General features: G+C 50.3%; 1 pseudogene; it reads right to left on the minus strand.

The window, feature by feature from the left end:
• Positions 1–4,528: 4,528 nt before the first annotated feature.
• On the minus strand, positions 4,529–14,642 carry LOC142435806 (large ribosomal subunit protein uL3 pseudogene; annotated as a pseudogene).
• Between the last annotated feature and the right edge of the window lie 2,981 nt (positions 14,643–17,623).

Consider the following 17,623-nt stretch of genomic DNA (forward strand, 5'->3'; position numbering starts at 1 on the left):
GGGCAGGCAGTGACGGATCCCCTGCTTCTGGAACACTAGTGCCCCCACCCAGCTCAGGATAATGATGGTGACACTCGGCCTCCTTGTTTTCTGGGCGAGCTCTAGGAGCTCTAGGAGCTCTCCTCTGAAACCTCATATTATTGGCATTTCTTTGAGTGAACACATCAAATTAGTGACTGTAAAGGAAGGCGTAGGAGATGATTATTGGTGACAAGACAAGCCTCAACCACCTCCAGAGAGCATGTCTCCTAAGTGCAAAGTATGGAGAGGGAGGAAACAATTGACCACAAATGGAATAGGCTCTGAGTCTCGCCACACAATGTATGTGCGTGGTCACTGAGGCGCCAACATTATGGCTGGAGGACGGATATGGTTTGTGCAGCCGTGATTGCCATCCAGAACGTGCCGTGCTATTGTGAAAAATGATTTTTTATTCTGAGCAAATCTCTGCTTCCACTTGCTTTAATGCTTCTCCAGAGAGCCGGGGACTCTGGGAAGGGTGGGGACACACAGGGCTGGGCTGACCTCAGGAACTCATGTGTAAAGGGCTTTTTCTCACTTGGAAGCAGGCTGGGTTCACAGCTGTTCTTTCTGGGAAAGCTTGTTTCTGAACCTTGCCACGTCTGAGTCCGAAGAGGGAAATGAAGGTGACAAATGCTGTGAGGAGCCCTGTGCACATCTTGGCTATGGTCCTGCTTAAGTCTGTTTCATTTGAATCCCAGTTTTACCTTTCCTCCTTTCTGGGTTCCGAAGCATCAGATGGGTGCCAAACGCTTCCACGGACAACACTAAAGCTGAACAAGGTGAAGGCAGATGAAGAGCAACGGGAGTTTGGTGTTTGAGAGACTGAATACTTGGGCTTCCTAGGCCAGTCCAGCTGGTGGTTAGAGCCCTGTTTCAGATTCCACTGAAATATCCTAGTGTCCAAGGACCAAGTGGCTCCTAAGTCCAGAATTTCTGTTACATGTCTCACCAAGGAGAAGCTGGGCCAAAATGCATTGAAGAATAAAGCAGGAGCTTGGCTTGTGAATCCACTCTCTGATTCTGAAATTTCAAAGGCTCCGTGCACAGACATTTCAACACTGAAAGCACAGCAGGGAAAATCAAAGACTTGGGCTTCCTCCTTGCCCCTCATTTAGGGCTTTTATGGTTTTCCAAGGCGCCTCCCATAGCCGAGAGTTGTATAGGTCATGTTTAAAAATGTCGTAGTTCTGAGGGACTTGCTGTTCTGCTTTCTTTGGCAAGGAGACCCGGTTTCTTGTCTTGTGGCCAAACACAGAGCACAGATGTCTGTGGGCCCCCTCCCTTTCCCCTGACCTTTGCTCTCTTCTCTGGATACCCTACTGACCTGTTCTCCCTTACAAGATCTGAACTGCTCACACACTTCGTTAAATTCTCATCCTAGCGAGAAGCATCTGAGCATCTTATTAGAGCCTGTATGAGTTCTGTTCTGGATGCCTATTTGTGTAACTTCAGGTCTCTGGCACGGAAACGTCCCATGCCCACAGACCCACACAGGTAATATAAACTCCAACAGTAGTTTAAGGTTTAAGGTGGTCACAGGGAACACTGGGGCCCGTGTCTCCTGGTGAACCACACAGGCTGTCTAAAGGGGCTAGTTCCATCTCAATGTAGCCATGCAGGAATGTAGACCGGTTAGGTAGCAAGACAAGGGGTTGTTCCTTTCCATGCTTAGGCGGCCCCCTACGGGAGGTTGGAAGCCAATATGGGCTATGCCCAAGCCAGGAGAGCTTAATTGATGCCTCCCGGCTGAAAGCCCTTAAAAGGCTGGAATCTGGAGACCACCGCCCCTTCCCTTCAGCTGCTTCTCTGCCTTCCACTCAGCAGGCCTGGGTGTGCAGTGTCATGAGGGTGCCCGTGTTCAGTTTAGTGTAATGCCGGAACCTTCTTCTCTCATGTATATAAACCCACTCGGATTACCAACCAGGCTTTGGTGTGAATTTCTTTCCAGTGTGTAGCCAAGGACCGAGACATTTCCCACCCGAGAAACCTAACAGACCCAGACTTAAAATAAACCCATATTTTTATTTATAAGGCAAGAGGTGACCAGGTCTAGACAATAATGGTGAAGAGGGCCCTGGGTTTGAGAAAGATTCTGAAGTTGAATCCATAACCCTTAGAAATGTATTGGCCTTAGGGGAGGGGCAAAGAAGGCTGGATTGAGAAAGTCTCTGGCATACAGTTCTGACTTGACTTCTGGATCCTGAATCCTTCAGGGCCATGACCTTGCCCTCCACCCAGACCTTCCAATAGCCATCTTCTCAGAGCCTTGTTAAGTTCTCATAATACATTACACCTGCCATCCTGTGAGCAGCTACCAAACCCAGGCACTTTTTTCAAAGACAAGCTCGCTCTCTCTACCCCTAAGAGCAGGTAGTTTGGGGATGATGGATATGAGATACCACAGAAGACAAATCTGTTATCTTCCATGGTGCACAAAACATGCTGTCACAACCGGGACTCGTGACAATCCCTCAGTTTCCTAAATTGCTTCACTGCTACTTTTTAATTAAGCTTCATTAGATTGTCATATATTGATAAGAGGGATGACCCTGAACTAGATGCATAAATTAAAGCTTTCCTCATCCTGTGCTTTTATATGAATGTGTTAATTATTTTTGTCATTAGTGAGAATAATGGAGGGATGGAGCAATACCAAATGGAGTTTGACAAAGTGTTGGTGTTTGCTGCTGCAAACGTGGTGCATGTCAGATACAATCCATCACCCAGTGAGTCTGCAATTAACACCAAGGGACAAAGGTAGGATTCCCTGTAATAAATAGCCTTCCTCCCAGATGCTAATGGGGACCCAGCAGGACCCAATGTTGTGTTGTCGCAGTTGTTCACGGGCCCTTAGAAGAGACAGAGCTGGTGTTTGAAACGAGTCTTATTTTTGTGTGTATGTTTTTTATAGAACGAGTCTTGTTTGCCCCCAGTTGGAGCTCATCCATCCCAGGACGGTCCTATCCACTGCCAGGGACTTGCAGCTCCCCCTCCACAGAATGCAGCCAGCTCTCCAGCTTCCAGATGCTCCCCCGTATGCAGGGCCTGGGACAGGACGTGGGGTGATCAGTGGGCACTGGGCAACCTGGGGTCCCATCCAACCTGGCCCAGGGCGTGCACAATCCCATCTTGCAGGCCTCCTGGAGCGTGGCCTCTTTCCTCCTACAGTTGGCCCTCAGCTCGCCCCAGAGCTGCTGCAGTTCCTGTAGCCTCGCCTGGAAGGTCTCTGAGGCCCAGTGGCCCCCCTGCAGGCCCCTCTGTACCTCCTGCAGCCACAGTGGGCACACAGACCTCCTCCAGCCACCAGCCTTGTGGGTGTTGGTTCTGGGCACTAGTTTGTAAGCTTCGTTCCCCCCTCTAGGTAATGGGCACAACAATGGATTTTTTTTGTTTCAAGGAGAGAAACCATATACAGTCCTGAGTGGGGCCCAACTTTTGTAGATGGGAATAGAGACACTTAAAAAAGAAGGGAAAAAAAGGATTGACCTCCAGTCCCTTCACCGGCAGGGACAAATGCTCTGGTCTCACTGTGTCCCCTAAAAACATCATGTCAAAATGTTTTCTTTTAAATTATGGACATCACTGCATTATAGTTACGACAGCCAAAGGTGGAAGCCACCTTTGAGTCCGTGGACAGATGGATGGACCAAGTCAGTGAGTTCGAGTTCTAGAACGGAGTGGTGTCCTTTCATTAAAATAGGGGGATAAATGTCAGGTCAGAAATTAACCTTTAAAAGACATGCTGGGAATTAAATAAATAAAATTGCCAACTCACTGCCATCCAGTCAACTCTGACTCATGGTAACCCTAAAGGGCAGAGTGGAATTGCCCCCACGGGTTCCGGGGATGGTAACTCTTTTACAGACATAGAAAGCTTCATCTTTCTCACAAGGCACAGCTGGTGGACTTGAACTGCCGGTCTTGCAGATCACAGTCCAATTCGTAACCACTACGCCAGCAGGGCTGCTGGTAATGACATAAGCCAGACACAAAAGAACAGGTGTAGCACCGAGCCAAGTAGAGAAAGGGTGAGCACAGGCAAAGGCACAGAGGCAGGCAGATCGGAGATATATGGGTTCACGGTGGCACCCTTGGGCGGGTTAGTGCCCAGTGATCCCACTACCCATTTAATTATTATTATTATTACTTTTCCTTTCCCCGCCTCTTTTTTATCTGTCTACCATGTGTATCCCTGAATTTGGTCTGGTCCCTGCCATATTACCTGGTCCTCACCCCAGGAATGTTCATACAGTAGCTTTTCCCCTATGTCCCTTTTGCATTGTTTTTAAAGCTTACCTCCGTGGACTCAATGTGTACTTGTCCTTTTGTGCTTGGTTTACTTCGCTTAGCATGCTTTCCTCCAGTTCTTCCCATGCAGTGATGTGCTTCAAATTTTCATCACTACTTTTTAGCGATGCGTAGTACTTCATTATATGTATGTACCACATTTTTCCCCCCACTGAAAAAGAAGTCTTTATTCTGATCCCACCAGTTGTACCATCTGTTATGTGCCTTCCTCCTTGACAATCTGGTCTTTCTTGAGTGGTCCCATGAAAGCTTTTTTGTGTTCCACGGTCTGGAAATGGCCATGGCCCAACTTGGAGGTGGTGTAGATGAACTTGAGGTCGATCTTCTCCAGGGCACAGCGCTTGGTCTGCACCAGCAGGGACTTGTGCACAGTCAGCACCCGCTTCTTGGTGCCCACCATGCCGCCATTCAGCATAACAAAGTCATTGATCACTTCCCCATAGTGGACAAAGTCGCTCAGGGGGTTGTTGCTCTTGTGAGAGAGATCGTAGTTGGTGGAGGCATTGTTCTTGATAAGCTTGCCGTCCTTGACGAGGTAGCCCTGGCCAATCTTATAGATCTTGCTGATCTCTGTGCAGTGGTGGTAGCCTTCCTGCCCAGCGTGGGCCATCGAGAAGGCCACACGGGCGGGATGCCAGGCCCCGATACAAGCCACCTTGCGCAACCCTCGGTGGGTCTTTCGGGGCAGCTTCTTGGTGTGCCAACGACTGGTGACCCCTTTGTAGCCTTTGCCCTTGGTCACCCCCGTGATGTCGATCATTTCATCCTGCTTGAACACCTGGTTCACTGGCACCAGCTTCTCTCGGGCCCAGTCCAGCTTCTCAGCCACGGAGCCCCCGTTCACCTGCATCTCCATCAAGTGCGCCTTCTCCTGGCGCAGGAGGAGCAGGCGCATCTGGGTGTGGGCGATGGCGCGCATGACCGGGCAGGACTTCTTCCTGCTGCTAAAGTCTTTCTCGAGCTGCTTCTTACCCTTGTCATCCTGCCACTTCTTGCAGTACTTGGTGAAAGCCTTCTTCTTCGACTAGTGCCAGTTCTTGTAGAACCTCCGTTTGCACTCGTTGTCACTGATGTGTTCCGCAAAGACTGTCTTGAAGGTCCGGAGGCCGCGAGGTGTCTCCACATAGCCCAGGATACCCACCTCCACTATGGGAGGGGTCTCCATGATGGTCACGGCCTCCACCACATCCTTCTTGTTCACCTTGGAGCCTGGCCTGTCGACCTCACGCACAATGTGGGTCATGCCGGCCTTGTAGCCCAGGAAGGCCGTCAGGTGGACCGGCTTGGAGGCGTCATCCTTGGGGAAGCTCTTCACCTTCCCGCCGTGCCGGCTGCTGCGCTTTCGAGGCAGGAAGCCCAGAGACCCATGCTGGGGCGCCAAGAACTTCCGGTGTGAGATTACATCGTTGATCCCAGCTGGTAGAGGTACCCCAGCTTTTTAATCCAATTGTCAGGTGTTGGAAATTTGGGTTGTTTCCAATTCCTTGCAATTGTGAACTGTGCCAATGAACTTTGGAGCACAGATGTCTGACCTTGGTTTGTTTCTTGCCCAGTAAGGGGGGAGGGGGGGGGCGTTGCTGGGTCATATGGTAACTCTATTTCCATCTGTTTTAGATATCTCCAGTAGACCTCTTCTTACACACATATGAGTCTCCCTGGATTTGTTTCACGGATGATGTGTCTGGGTCATTGTGTGGTCATGGTCTCTTTTAAGACTTGATCGATGTTTTCTTTACATTGTTTGTCCTGAAGGTCTCTTTTGTACCCTAAAACAAGGAGTCAAGGAGATGCATGGGACTTGATTGCTGAAGGGGGGCAGGAGTGAAGAAATGGACCCAAAGGGTGTCCATACCACTTCTGGGCTCTGCTCTGGAGCTGTTGTCCATAAACTGTTGGCACCTGTGGCCGAGGTTGCGGGCTGACCCCAGGCTTCTCTGGCAGAGGAGGGCTGCCTTCTGCTCCGGGATATGGGGGATGTCCGGAGGCTGAGGAAGGGGATCAGGTTGTGCTCAAGAGACCCCTGGCATGGGAGTATACTGGCTCAGCTATTCCTCTGCAGGGTCCCACAGAAGAGGTCCCTTGGCCTGGCCCTGATGCTAGACCCAGTGACATACCTGCCCCTGAACTTGGAGGAGGCCCTTCTCCTGCTCCAAGGCCTCGTGTCTGTGCAGCAGCCTCTCCATGCTCTCCAGATCCTTCCCAAGGTCCAGGACTCTAGCAAGGGCACCCTGTGGAGGACGGGCACATTACAGGCTTGGCCTCTGCCCTTCTGCCCAGGGTTCTCTTCGATCCTTTCTTCTTGGCTGGTCTTGGCCTTGGCCTCGGGCAGGTGACAGAGTCTGATTAGTGTCTGCACAGTGACACTGCGGGTGTTGGGGACAAGGCTGCTGGATGGAAAACCAGTACCTAGCAGGGGTCCCAGGTCTTCCTGTCAATTCCCTTCCTGCCTCCCTTCCTTGGGGTCTCTGTCTCATAGGCCAGGTGTTTCTGAAACCGCATCAGCTTCTCTTTGTGGTCCCCAAGAGGGACAGGCTATTCCAGCTGCTGGCCCCACCCCAGGATCCAGTCGCCGTCCTGTGTGATGGTGGGGACATGAGTGCCCTGATGTCCATACTGCCTTGGCCCCAAGCGGTGACCCCGTCTCCCCCTCGGGCTGTACCAAGGAGTGAAATGCTAACCAAGCTCAGGGACAGCACAATAATTTTTCGTTCACCCAAGATGACAGGGCCCAGGCGCAGCATTCTTTAGATCTAGGAAGTGGCTGGTCAGGGTCCATGGGTGGGTTCTCATGTGGAGGGTGCCCCTCAACCACCCCTGGGGCCCTGTCTACTCTGCCCATCAGGATGACAGTTGTCCACACGGGTCTGAGAATCAAGGGCCCTGCGCTCCAGTCCTAGCTTTGCCCCTGGAAAAGCCATTAAACTCTCCACATCCGGTTCCACCGCAGGCCGCCCCTTGGCCCCTAGTGGGGCTGAAGGTCACTTGTAAAGGTACAATGGGGTTCAGGTGGGGTGCCCTCTGTCCTGGCTAGCAGCCCTGAGAAAGCCGGCAGTAATCAGAGAGGTGTGAAGCTGGTGTCGCTGACCTTCTCCCAGGGGTTCCACTCAAGCCGGCCGCTCACGTATCGTGCCCAGCAGGCCCTGAACCCAGGGGCCTGGCAGCACCCTGGCCTGCTCTCTCAGCGCAGCCTCCTGCGTAGTGGGAGGTGGGAGGTGGACCCAGACCTGAGTACCGAGTGTACCCCTGCTGGGGCTGGCTAACAGCCCATAGCCCTCACTATAAGTCCTGGGGGCCTCCCCTCAGCTCTGCAGTTGAGGGTTGGCCAGGCTCCTAGGCAGAAGGAAGCAGTGGCCATGTGATATGGGCAGATCCAAAAGCCCTCTTTGGTCCCCAGAGTGTGGCCTAACCCATCCCCATGCGCATCTGGGTGCTTGGGCACCTCGGCTTGGTCACCAGCCCTGGATTGGAGCCCCTGGTTCCTTGGTAATCCCTCACCCACTAGCACAGGTTCGGTGTGCATACACACCTCACCTGTGTGCCCCCAACAGTCTGGATACCCCGGCCTTATCAGGGTCACGCCCATGACCGTCCGGCCATCACCTCCCTCTCCTGTGTGCTCAGCACCTCTGGAAGGTGCCATGCTTCTGGATCAGCCGCTCCACCTCTTCCACAGACCCCTCCAGGGCTCTGGCTTCCTGGAAGACCTGGGGCAGCCATGGAGGTGACACAGAGGTGGGTCGGGATCGGGGGCACAGATGGTGGTTCAAAGGGAACCCTAGACAGCAACATCTGCCAGAACCTTGGTTTACAGCCTGGGCTCTCTGGGGGTGCATCAAGGGGCCTGCGGCTGGGGGTGGGGAGGTGGGTGCTGAGCAGGAGGGGAAGTAACCTGAGGAAGAAGAGCACTCCAACCTGGGGGCCGTTAGGAACATCCCAACTTCTGACGAGGTGGGGAGGAGCCCCATCAATTTCCAACCAAACCGCATAGGGCTTGGCTGGCTGGGGCCAGGTGTGGGGAGGAGATGGCCCTGAGTGACCTGAGGCTCAGGTGTCCCCTTGGCCACTTGGGAAGACACACTATTTAGCTCCGTATCAGAATAGTAGCCAGTGTTCCAGGAAGCAAGGGGGATTGGGGTGGTACTACAGGAGGACTGGAGGTCCTGGGGTCAGTGTGTCTGTGTGTGGTGAGGGGAGCTGTCTCCTGGGCCTGCAGGATCTTGTCCAGATGCCACACTGTCTGAGGAAGAGCTGCTTGTGGTGCATGGCTTGCCGTCTCCCTTGATTCGTTCCCAGGCCTGAAAGACCTGCTCCCAAGCATCCTGCATGGCGCATAGCCTTTCCTGGACCTGGGCCTGGGCATGGACACAACCGAAGGTGGTGCGGAGGGAAGCTCCAGAGAAAAGGTGCCTGACTGTCCCACCCAAGGGGAGGGTATTGTTTGTGTTTCCTCAGGGAAAGAGGGACCAGATATAAAGCCAGTGCCAGATGAATGCAGTGTGCCCACACGGAGTGGGGAGCCAGTGGAGGGGCCTGAGGGCTGGGCTCCCATACCAGCTATGTGGACAACTGCCCCTGCCCCCAGAAGAATTTACTTCAGAGGACAGCACTGAAGCTGCATCTAGGATAGAGGGGCATGTTTGATCAGAGCAAATGGGAGCAAAGAAGGGGGAGGAAGAGAGAGTGGAGCACATCCTGGCCCATCAGGCCTGGAGGACTATATCCCGGCTCTGAACAGCCAATGGACAGAGTGGACAATGTGGCTGATCCCACTATGAGACACACCGTCCATTGATGTCCCAGGGTCCAAGGGGGACAACACTGGAGACTAAGGGTTAGAACTGGCCCAGACTGATCCTATGGCACTGAGGCAAACCACTAAAAGTGTGTGGCAGAGCAACCGTGGGAGCAGAGCAGGGAGCACCTGAGGTAGTACAAAGGACAGTCTCTGGGGCCAAAGCATGGTACCCCATTGGACCTGACTGAAGGACACACCTAGAGATTAAAAATCAGACCTTCATCTATGTATAGGTTTTTCTTTCTTTAAAATTTTTTTCTTTTATTTTATTCTTAAAAAAACATTTTATTAGGGACTCATACAACTCTTATCACAATCCATACTTACATCAGTTGTATAAAGCACATCTGTACATTCTTTGCCCTCATCATTTTCAAAGCATTTGCCTTCCAAAATTAATTTACTCTTCTATGGGTAATTGGTTTCCTTTTTGTTGTCATTGCTGTGTTCTCACTCATTGCCTAACTTGCAATGACTTGATTTTTGGTGCATATTATTATCTCTACAGACCTATCTAGATACGATAGACTGCATGAATAGTTTGGAGGAGAAAACAAGGGGACCAATAGTTCCGCGGGAATAGGGGAGTGGGAGAGAAGGGGGCAAAGGAGTAGTGCTGAACAACCCAGGGACAGGGGAGCAATAAGTTATCCAAAATCAGTAGCAAGGAGGGTGTGAGTGGTCTGGTAGGGATTCAGCAAGGGCAAGGTAACCGAGAGAAATTACTGATAACCAAATGAAGGCTGAGCATGATAGTGGGACAAGAGGAAAGTAAAAGGAAATAGAGGAGAGAACTAGGTGACAAAGGGTATTTATAGAGGTCCAAAGACTGGAATGTACATATGTAAATATATTTATATGAGTGTAGGGAAACAGATCTATGTGCATATATTTATAGGTTTAGTACTAAGGCAGCAGATGGACATTGGGCCTCCACTCAAGCACTTACTCAATGCAAGAGCATATTGTTCTATTAAATTGGCATTCCAGGATTCACACCTTCCCGACACGATTGCTGAAGAAAAATGTGTTATAAGCAAATGTGGTGAAGGAAGTTGACGGTGCCCGGCTATCAAAAGATATAGCGTCTCGGGTGTTAAAGGCTTGAAGATAAATAAGCGGCCATCTAGCTGAGAAATATCAAAGCCCACATGGAAGAAGAACACCAGCCTGGCTGACCACGAGGTGTAGAAGGGACCAGTTATCAGACATCAAAGAACTAAAAATCGTATCAGTGGGTGCCCACCTTCCTGATACGATCAGTGAAGACAAACGTGTGCATAAGCAAATGTGGTGAAGAAAGCTGATGGTGCCTGGCTGTCAAAAGATATAGCATCTGGGATCTTTGAGGCTCAAAGATAAACAAGTGGCCACCTAGTTCAGAAGCAACAAAGCCCACATGGAAGAAACAAACCAGCCTGTGTGACCACGAGCTGTCGAAGGGATCATGAGGTATCAAGAATCAAAGAACAAAAAATCATATCATTGAAAATGTGGGTGAGTGCAGAGTGGAGACTCAAAGCCCATTGGTAGCCAACCAGACACCCTTTACTGAAGGGTTGTGGGGAGGAGATGAGCCAGTCAGGGTGCAGGGTAGCAACGATGAAACATATAACTTTCCTCTAGTTCTAAAATGCTTCCTCCCCCCACTCTCATGATCCCAATTCTACCTTACAAATCTGGCTAGATAAGAGGGTGTACATAGGTACAGATAGGAACTGGAAACACAGGGAACGCAGGACAGATGACTCCTTCAGGACCAGTGGTGAGAGTGGCGATGCCTGGAGGGTGGAGAGAATGTGGGGTGGAAAGGGGAAATTGATTACAAGAATCTACAAATAGCCTCCTCCCTGGGGGAGGGACAGCAGAGAAGAAGGAAGGGGGAGACTTTGAACAGTGCAACATATGATAAAATAATATTAATTTATGAATGATGAAGGTTTCATGAGGTAGGGGGGAGTGGGGAGGGAGGGGGAAAATGAACAGCAGATATTAAGGGCTCAAGTAGAAGGCAAATGTTTTGAGAATGATGATGGCAACAAATGTACATATGTTCTTTTTTAAAAAAAAACCCTTTTATTATTTAAGCTTAATTTATTCACAAGCCATGAGTTTTTGCTTCTGCAGTTTCTTCTGGGAAATCTTTTCCTTCAGTGCAACTTCCTCTTCTGGCTTGGGAACGATTTGTTCCTTCTCAGTCAGGATCATTTCAATGTGGCAGGGGGAGCTCCTGTGTGGATTAATCTAGCCAAGAGCTCTGTAAGTCCGGTGGTGCAGCTTGGGGGCTTTGTTCACCTAGATGTGCTCGATGACCTGAGAATCCACATCTAAACCCTTAAGTTCAGCATGACTTTCTGCATTTTTAAGCATGTGAACCAAAAATTCAGCACTCTTTTTGGGCTACCAACTCTGGGTCCCACCCCACCGTTTGGCCTGGGCACATTTACCAACACCATCATTGTCCCGTCGGAAAGGCACACACTGCTTCTGCAGAGTGACATCTTTCAAGTATTTGGTGGCTTTCCAGATGTGCATGCCTTTGATGGCCTGGGCAGTTTCATGGGTGTTTTTGAAGTGGACCCAGAGATTCGACCCTCTGTATTTGCAGGATTTTGTAGGGGTGTCTGGGTCAAATGAGTAGCGAACCATTTTAGCAGGTCACCTCAGGCCGCTACAGTTAGAGGAAGAGCCTGTACATATGTTCTTGACACAATGCATGTATGTATGAATTGTGATAAGAATTGCACGAGCCCCCAATAAAATGATTAAAAAAATAGAAAAGAAAGGTGCTTGGCCCTGTGGGGCCAGGGTGCGGGGGTCCAGTGGGCTGGGGGAGGGCCAGAAAGGGGAGCCGACCTCCACGGCGGACGGCCCTGTAGCCTGGAGCACCTGCTGTCCCCGCTGGGTGGCGCACTGGTGCAGCTGTTTCTGGGCCTCCAGCTTGGCCCGCAGCTCTTGGTGGACACTGAAGCTTTGGGCTCCACTGCCAGGGTCTTGGGGCTCCTCCACCACCTGCAAATCTCACTGCACACTGGCTGCCCAGGAGGCATAGTCTTGCACCTGGAGTCTGGGAGAGCACGGGAGAGCACGGAGTGAGGGGACCTGGTACCGAGGCAGCGTCACAGCCGGCCTGAGTCCACCACCACTCATGTCCAAACCTCCATGTCTCTGCCGCTCAATCCCACAGCCTTACCAAGTGTCTACTCAGCCTCAGCTCTGCCCGCCACCCCTCCTTCCCACCCAGTTCTCCAGGGCCAATGAAGTCCCTCATGGGCAGCTTGATAACTTTGCCCACCCATCCACAACTTTGCCAGACCCCCACTTAGAGGTAGCCTTTGGTGGCCTTGTGTGAGAGCCGAGGGACTCGGGACTCTTGTCCCTTCACTGCCTCACTGTTCAGATGGAGGTTTTTGGTGTGTTTTTTTTTTTAATTTAAATATATTTATTTTATTGGGGGCTCTTACAACTCTTGTTACAATCCATACACCAATTGTATCTGACATAGTCATACGTATATTGCCATTATTCTTTTCTAGACATTTAGTTTCTATTGAGCCCTTGCGATCAGCTCCACTTTTTTTCCTCCTCGCCCACTCGAGGTTCCTTGATAGATTATAGATTGTTATTATTTTCATATCTCACATCGACCATTGTCTCTTTTATCCTCAGGTTTCTGTTGCTCCTCTCCCTGCGAGTGGTGTGTGGTAATATGTCATTCATTGCTATCGGTTCCCGTTTCTTCCATCCTCTACCTCCCTTCCTCCTACCCTTTTGGTATCTCTATTCCCATTCCTGTTCCTGGGTTCCATGTGTCATGAGTTTTATCTCTTGCTAATACCTATGCACTCTAGTCCAGAGTGGGAAGCGGCACTGGGGTGATGATAGTGGGGGGTGAGGAGGCCTCAAGGTGTCAGTGGCAGATTGTGTGATTCATTGGTGCGATCCATTTCTCCTCAGGAGGGCCTCCACCCAGTGGGACACAGCATCTGGGAGGCTTTTGGCTTTCCCTGAGACAGCATGGTGGCCAAGGGCCCGGGTATTGAGTGTGGGACTCTGGGCCTGGGGTGGCAGCACTTGCAGAAGCCACCCCCTCCCCCAGGCACCCACCTGGATACGGATGAGCACGTGGGACAGTTGGCTGTGAACTTTGAGGGTGGCCTCAGCATCTCAAATCAGGTTGGGACTGGCCTGAGTCAGCTCCCACAGCTCCAACCAGGCAGCTCTGCCCCCAGGCGGGGGTCAGCAGTTATCCCAGCATGCTCATTCCTCCCCCTCAGCTTCTGTCTGGTCAACCCTTCAGCTTCTTGGCTGGGTTTAGAACTTGTCCTAAGCTCCCAGAGGGCCACCGTCCTGAGATCTTGCTCGGCGCTTCAGGCCTTTCTGCAAACTCTCCTCCCAGGAGCCCATTATCACTAGCAGTTTACCCCTTGCTCTAACAATGCTCCAGGAGGCCTGCTTGGGAAGTGTTGGGCTGTTGCCTGGTTCAGTCCCACTAACTGCTCCTCAGGAGAAAGAAGAGGTTCCCTGCTCCTGGAAGATTTACTGACTTGCAAACCCTCTGTAGGATCCCCATGAGTCAGCAGGTGGGGTCATTCTAAAGCCCGGCACACGGCAGGTAGCCACGTTGTGTGCCACCCAGGCATGCTGTGTGTTTGGAGGAGACTGCACACACTTCAAAGGTAGAAGCTGCACCCCTCCATGGTTCTTGCATGCAGCAAATGCCGCCCCCTGAGACTCCGGGCTAGCCTCTGGGCTAGGATCATGGGCAAATCGGGATCTCTCCTAAGCTCCATTTGGGCTGGAAACGCAGTAGCTTGTACGGTGACCTGGGTCAGGCTGGGGCTGTGCAGGGCATCCTCAGCCCAGCTCAACTCTTCCCAGAACGCCCTGCAGGTGCAGGGAGCCCGTGGCTTGGGAAAGTGACCCTGCAAAGTGGTCTTTGTGACCAGGCTCCCTGATCCACCGACCCAGCTTTGCCTCCTCCACAGGCCGCAGAAAGCAGGGGCTGCCCTGGGTTCCCTGAAGTCGGGCCCTCTCCAGAGACAGTGGTTTGGCAGAGCCGCAGCACAGCAAGGGTCTCCATGGAAGCCTCTTCATCCCATGCCCAGCACCTCCTCCTAAACTATCCCCTGCTCCAGGCTGCTGTTACTCACTGTAGGTCCTGTCACCACTGCTGGGGCCTGGGGGCAGTGTTGGGCCACCACTCCAGCAGGCTCTCCGCTAGTGCGGCAGGCTGCCCCCTGGTGGCCACCCATCTTCACTTGGTGCCGAAACATTGTAAACTTGGCTAAGAGGAGCTGAGAAGATAGGAGAGGGGTCACAGGGGTCCCTGGCTGGTTAGCTGTGAGACACCTCAGTGAGTGACTGGGCAGGGCAGGACTGGACAGCCACAGAACTTGCCCCTCTACGCAGAGAGGGGAATAGGAAGCCACAGCTGTGCTAGTCCAGACTGATGTTCCCCATTAGCTCCTTGTGCATGCAGCCCCCCTCCACTACCTGTCTTCATTCGGTCCATGGCACCTTCCTTGCCCCTAGCTCCTTCCTCACAAGGGTGTGCTCATAGTCTTCTCTCCTCTGGCCACCTGCTGCTGGCTGCTGAGCCAGCTTTGCAAGTCCTTGGCTTCCCTCAGTAAGCCCTGCTATGCCAGCATCCTCTTCAGATCCTGGCCCATGTGGTGACAGCCTGAGTCCCCCAACAGTTATTGTGCATGTGTCCACATTCTGGAAGTCAAGGGACCCAATCAAAGGGGCTGCCTGAAGTACAAGGTTCTTCATGGTCTTTGCCCAGGCTGCTCCTCTGGATTCAAGAAGCAAACCCAGGTCAGGGGGAGTTGGGCTGGCAAGGGTGTGGCTGTGGGGAAGGGCAGGTGACTGGAGCCAGGGAGCCGAGCCCCTGACCTGCAGACTCTCCTCAAAGGTTTATGGGAAGAGGAAACAGTGAAGGATTCATCTTTTCCTGACACATGTCTACAGGCCTCTGTCAAGGTTCTCTTCAAGGCAGGGGTAGCATCTAGGGGAATAAGCAACCCCAGCCAGTTTTCTGGTATCCACTGATGCAGCGACCTTCACTGTTGGGCTGCCAACTCCCGCAGTGTCTGCAGCTGCTTTTCCAGAGCCTCCCCTGCATCACACCCAGCAGCTCTGAGACCTCAGTTACAAGGATCTACGTATAACTTCCTCCCTGGGGGATGGCCAACGGAAAAGTGGGTGAAGGGAGACAAAATATGTAAGATCTGACAAATTATCAAGGGTTCATGAGTGAGCGTGGAACAGGGAGGGCGGAGAAAAATGAGGACATGATGCCAGGGCCTTAAGTTGAGAGCAAATGTTTTGAGAATGATGAGGGCAATGAATGTACGGATGTGCTTTACACAACTGATGTATGTATGGATTGTGATAAGAGTTGTATGTGCCCTTAATAAAATGATTTTTAAAAATTAAATCATTTTAATTTCTTAGGACAATGCCATTTGTATTTCAAAGCAACATTCACGAAAGCTATTTTTTCACCTTCACTATCTTCTATTTAGTTTTAGATAGAGCAAAAACAATTCTTATGCATTTGTATGAGATGTAATGCAAGTAGACATAAATTTATGCATAATTAAAAATTTGAATGAACAACATATTTTGTTAAAGAATTTTACCTTTTCTGAAAATCATAGAAAGCATATAGCATTATATTGAAGGGTTGGGAATGTTTTCCTCTATTTTATTCTAGTATTTGGTCTGAGGTTCTTACGGCATATTCTAATTGTTGTCATGTAAGAGAATGTACATTCCATATAAGAGAAAATATTCCTTATAATATTTTCCTATCCATTGCTTACTGCTGAATCTTTCATTTGTTCTTTTATCATTATTTTTTCCTATAATAAACACAGGCTGCTTAATTTTATCTTATTAATCATTTATATAAGTTAGGAAAATATTTATTATATATACATTTTTATTAAAAATCTTTTATTGGAGACTCTTACAACTTTTGTTGCAATCCATATTGATTGCATCAGGCATTTTGTACATATGTTGCCTTCATTCATTTATAGACATTTCTTTCTTTTTCTTTTTTAAAATCATTTTATTGGGGCTCATACCACTCATCACAATCCATACATACACCAATTGTGTAAAGCACACTTATACATTCGTTGCCTTCATCATTCTCAAAATTTGCTTTCCTCTTGGGTTCCTGGAATCAGCTCATTTCCCCTTTCCCCTCTCCCCCTCTCACCCTGCTCCTCTTCCTTCATGAACCCTTAATAATTTATAAATTATTATTTTCTCTTATCTTACACTGCGCGGCGTCTCCCTTCACCCAATTTTCTGTTGCCCATCTCACAGGGGGGAAGTTATATGTAGATCCTTGTGATCGGTTTCCCATTTCTACACCCACTTCCCTCCCAGTATCGCCACTCTCACCGCTGGTCCTGGGGGGTTCATCTGTCCTGGATTCCCTGTGTTTCTAGTTCCCATCTGTAGCGCTGTGTATCTTCTGGTCTAACCAGGTTTGCAAGGTAGAATTGGGATCATGAGAGGTGGGGGGAGGAAGTGTTTAATCACTAGAGGAAGGTTGTGGGTTTCATTATTGCTACACTGAACCCTGAGTGACTCATCTCCTTCCCACTACCCCTCCGCAAGGGATGTCAAGTTGTCTACAGGTGGGCATTGGTCCCCCGTCATGCACTCCCCTCATTCACGATGATATAATCCCCCCTCCCGCCTTTGTTGCTTGAAAACTGGTCCCCTCAGCCCTTCATGATCACACATGTTGGTGTGATGCTTCCATGTGGGCTTTGTTGCTTCTGGGCCTGCTTGTTTACTTTCAAGCCTTTAAGACCCGGGACGCTATATCGCTTGACAGCCTGGCACCATCAGCCTTGTTCACCACACTTACTTATGCACACATTCATCTTCAGCGTTTATGTGGGGAAGGTGATCACACAATAATGGTTTTTGTTCTTTGGTGTCTGCTACCTGATCCCTTCAACACCTCGTGTTCCCTTAGGCTTGTGTGCTTCTTCTCTGTGGGCTTTGTTGCTCCTGAGCTAGATTTCAGCCTGTTTGCCTTCAAGCCTTTAAGACCCCCAGAGTTTCATTATATTGTGCAGAGAGTGGCTATGAGCCAAACCCACTCTACTGCACCCAACAACAATAACAACAGGACTTGTGCTTCTAACAATATTCTGAATAAGGACTTAAGAGAATCTCCCCTTCGTTTAGAGCAGCGGCTCTCGACCTGTGGGTCGTGTCTCCTTAGGGGATCAAACAGCCCTTTCATGGGGTGGCCTGAATTATAGCTGTAGCAAAATTACAGCTATGATGTAGCAACAAAAATAATTTTATGGTTGGTTTGTCACGACTACATGAGGAACTGGATGAAAGGGTCGTGAGTAAGAATGTTGAAAACCACTGTCCAAAAGGAAGACTCAATTCTTGATACAGTTGAAGGGCAACAAAATAGAGTCAGCCCCAATATAGATGGGATAGCACAGT

This window comes from Tenrec ecaudatus (genome assembly GCF_050624435.1).
Source record: "Tenrec ecaudatus isolate mTenEca1 chromosome 1 unlocalized genomic scaffold, mTenEca1.hap1 SUPER_1_unloc_16, whole genome shotgun sequence".
NCBI lineage: Eukaryota > Metazoa > Chordata > Mammalia > Afrosoricida > Tenrecidae > Tenrec > Tenrec ecaudatus.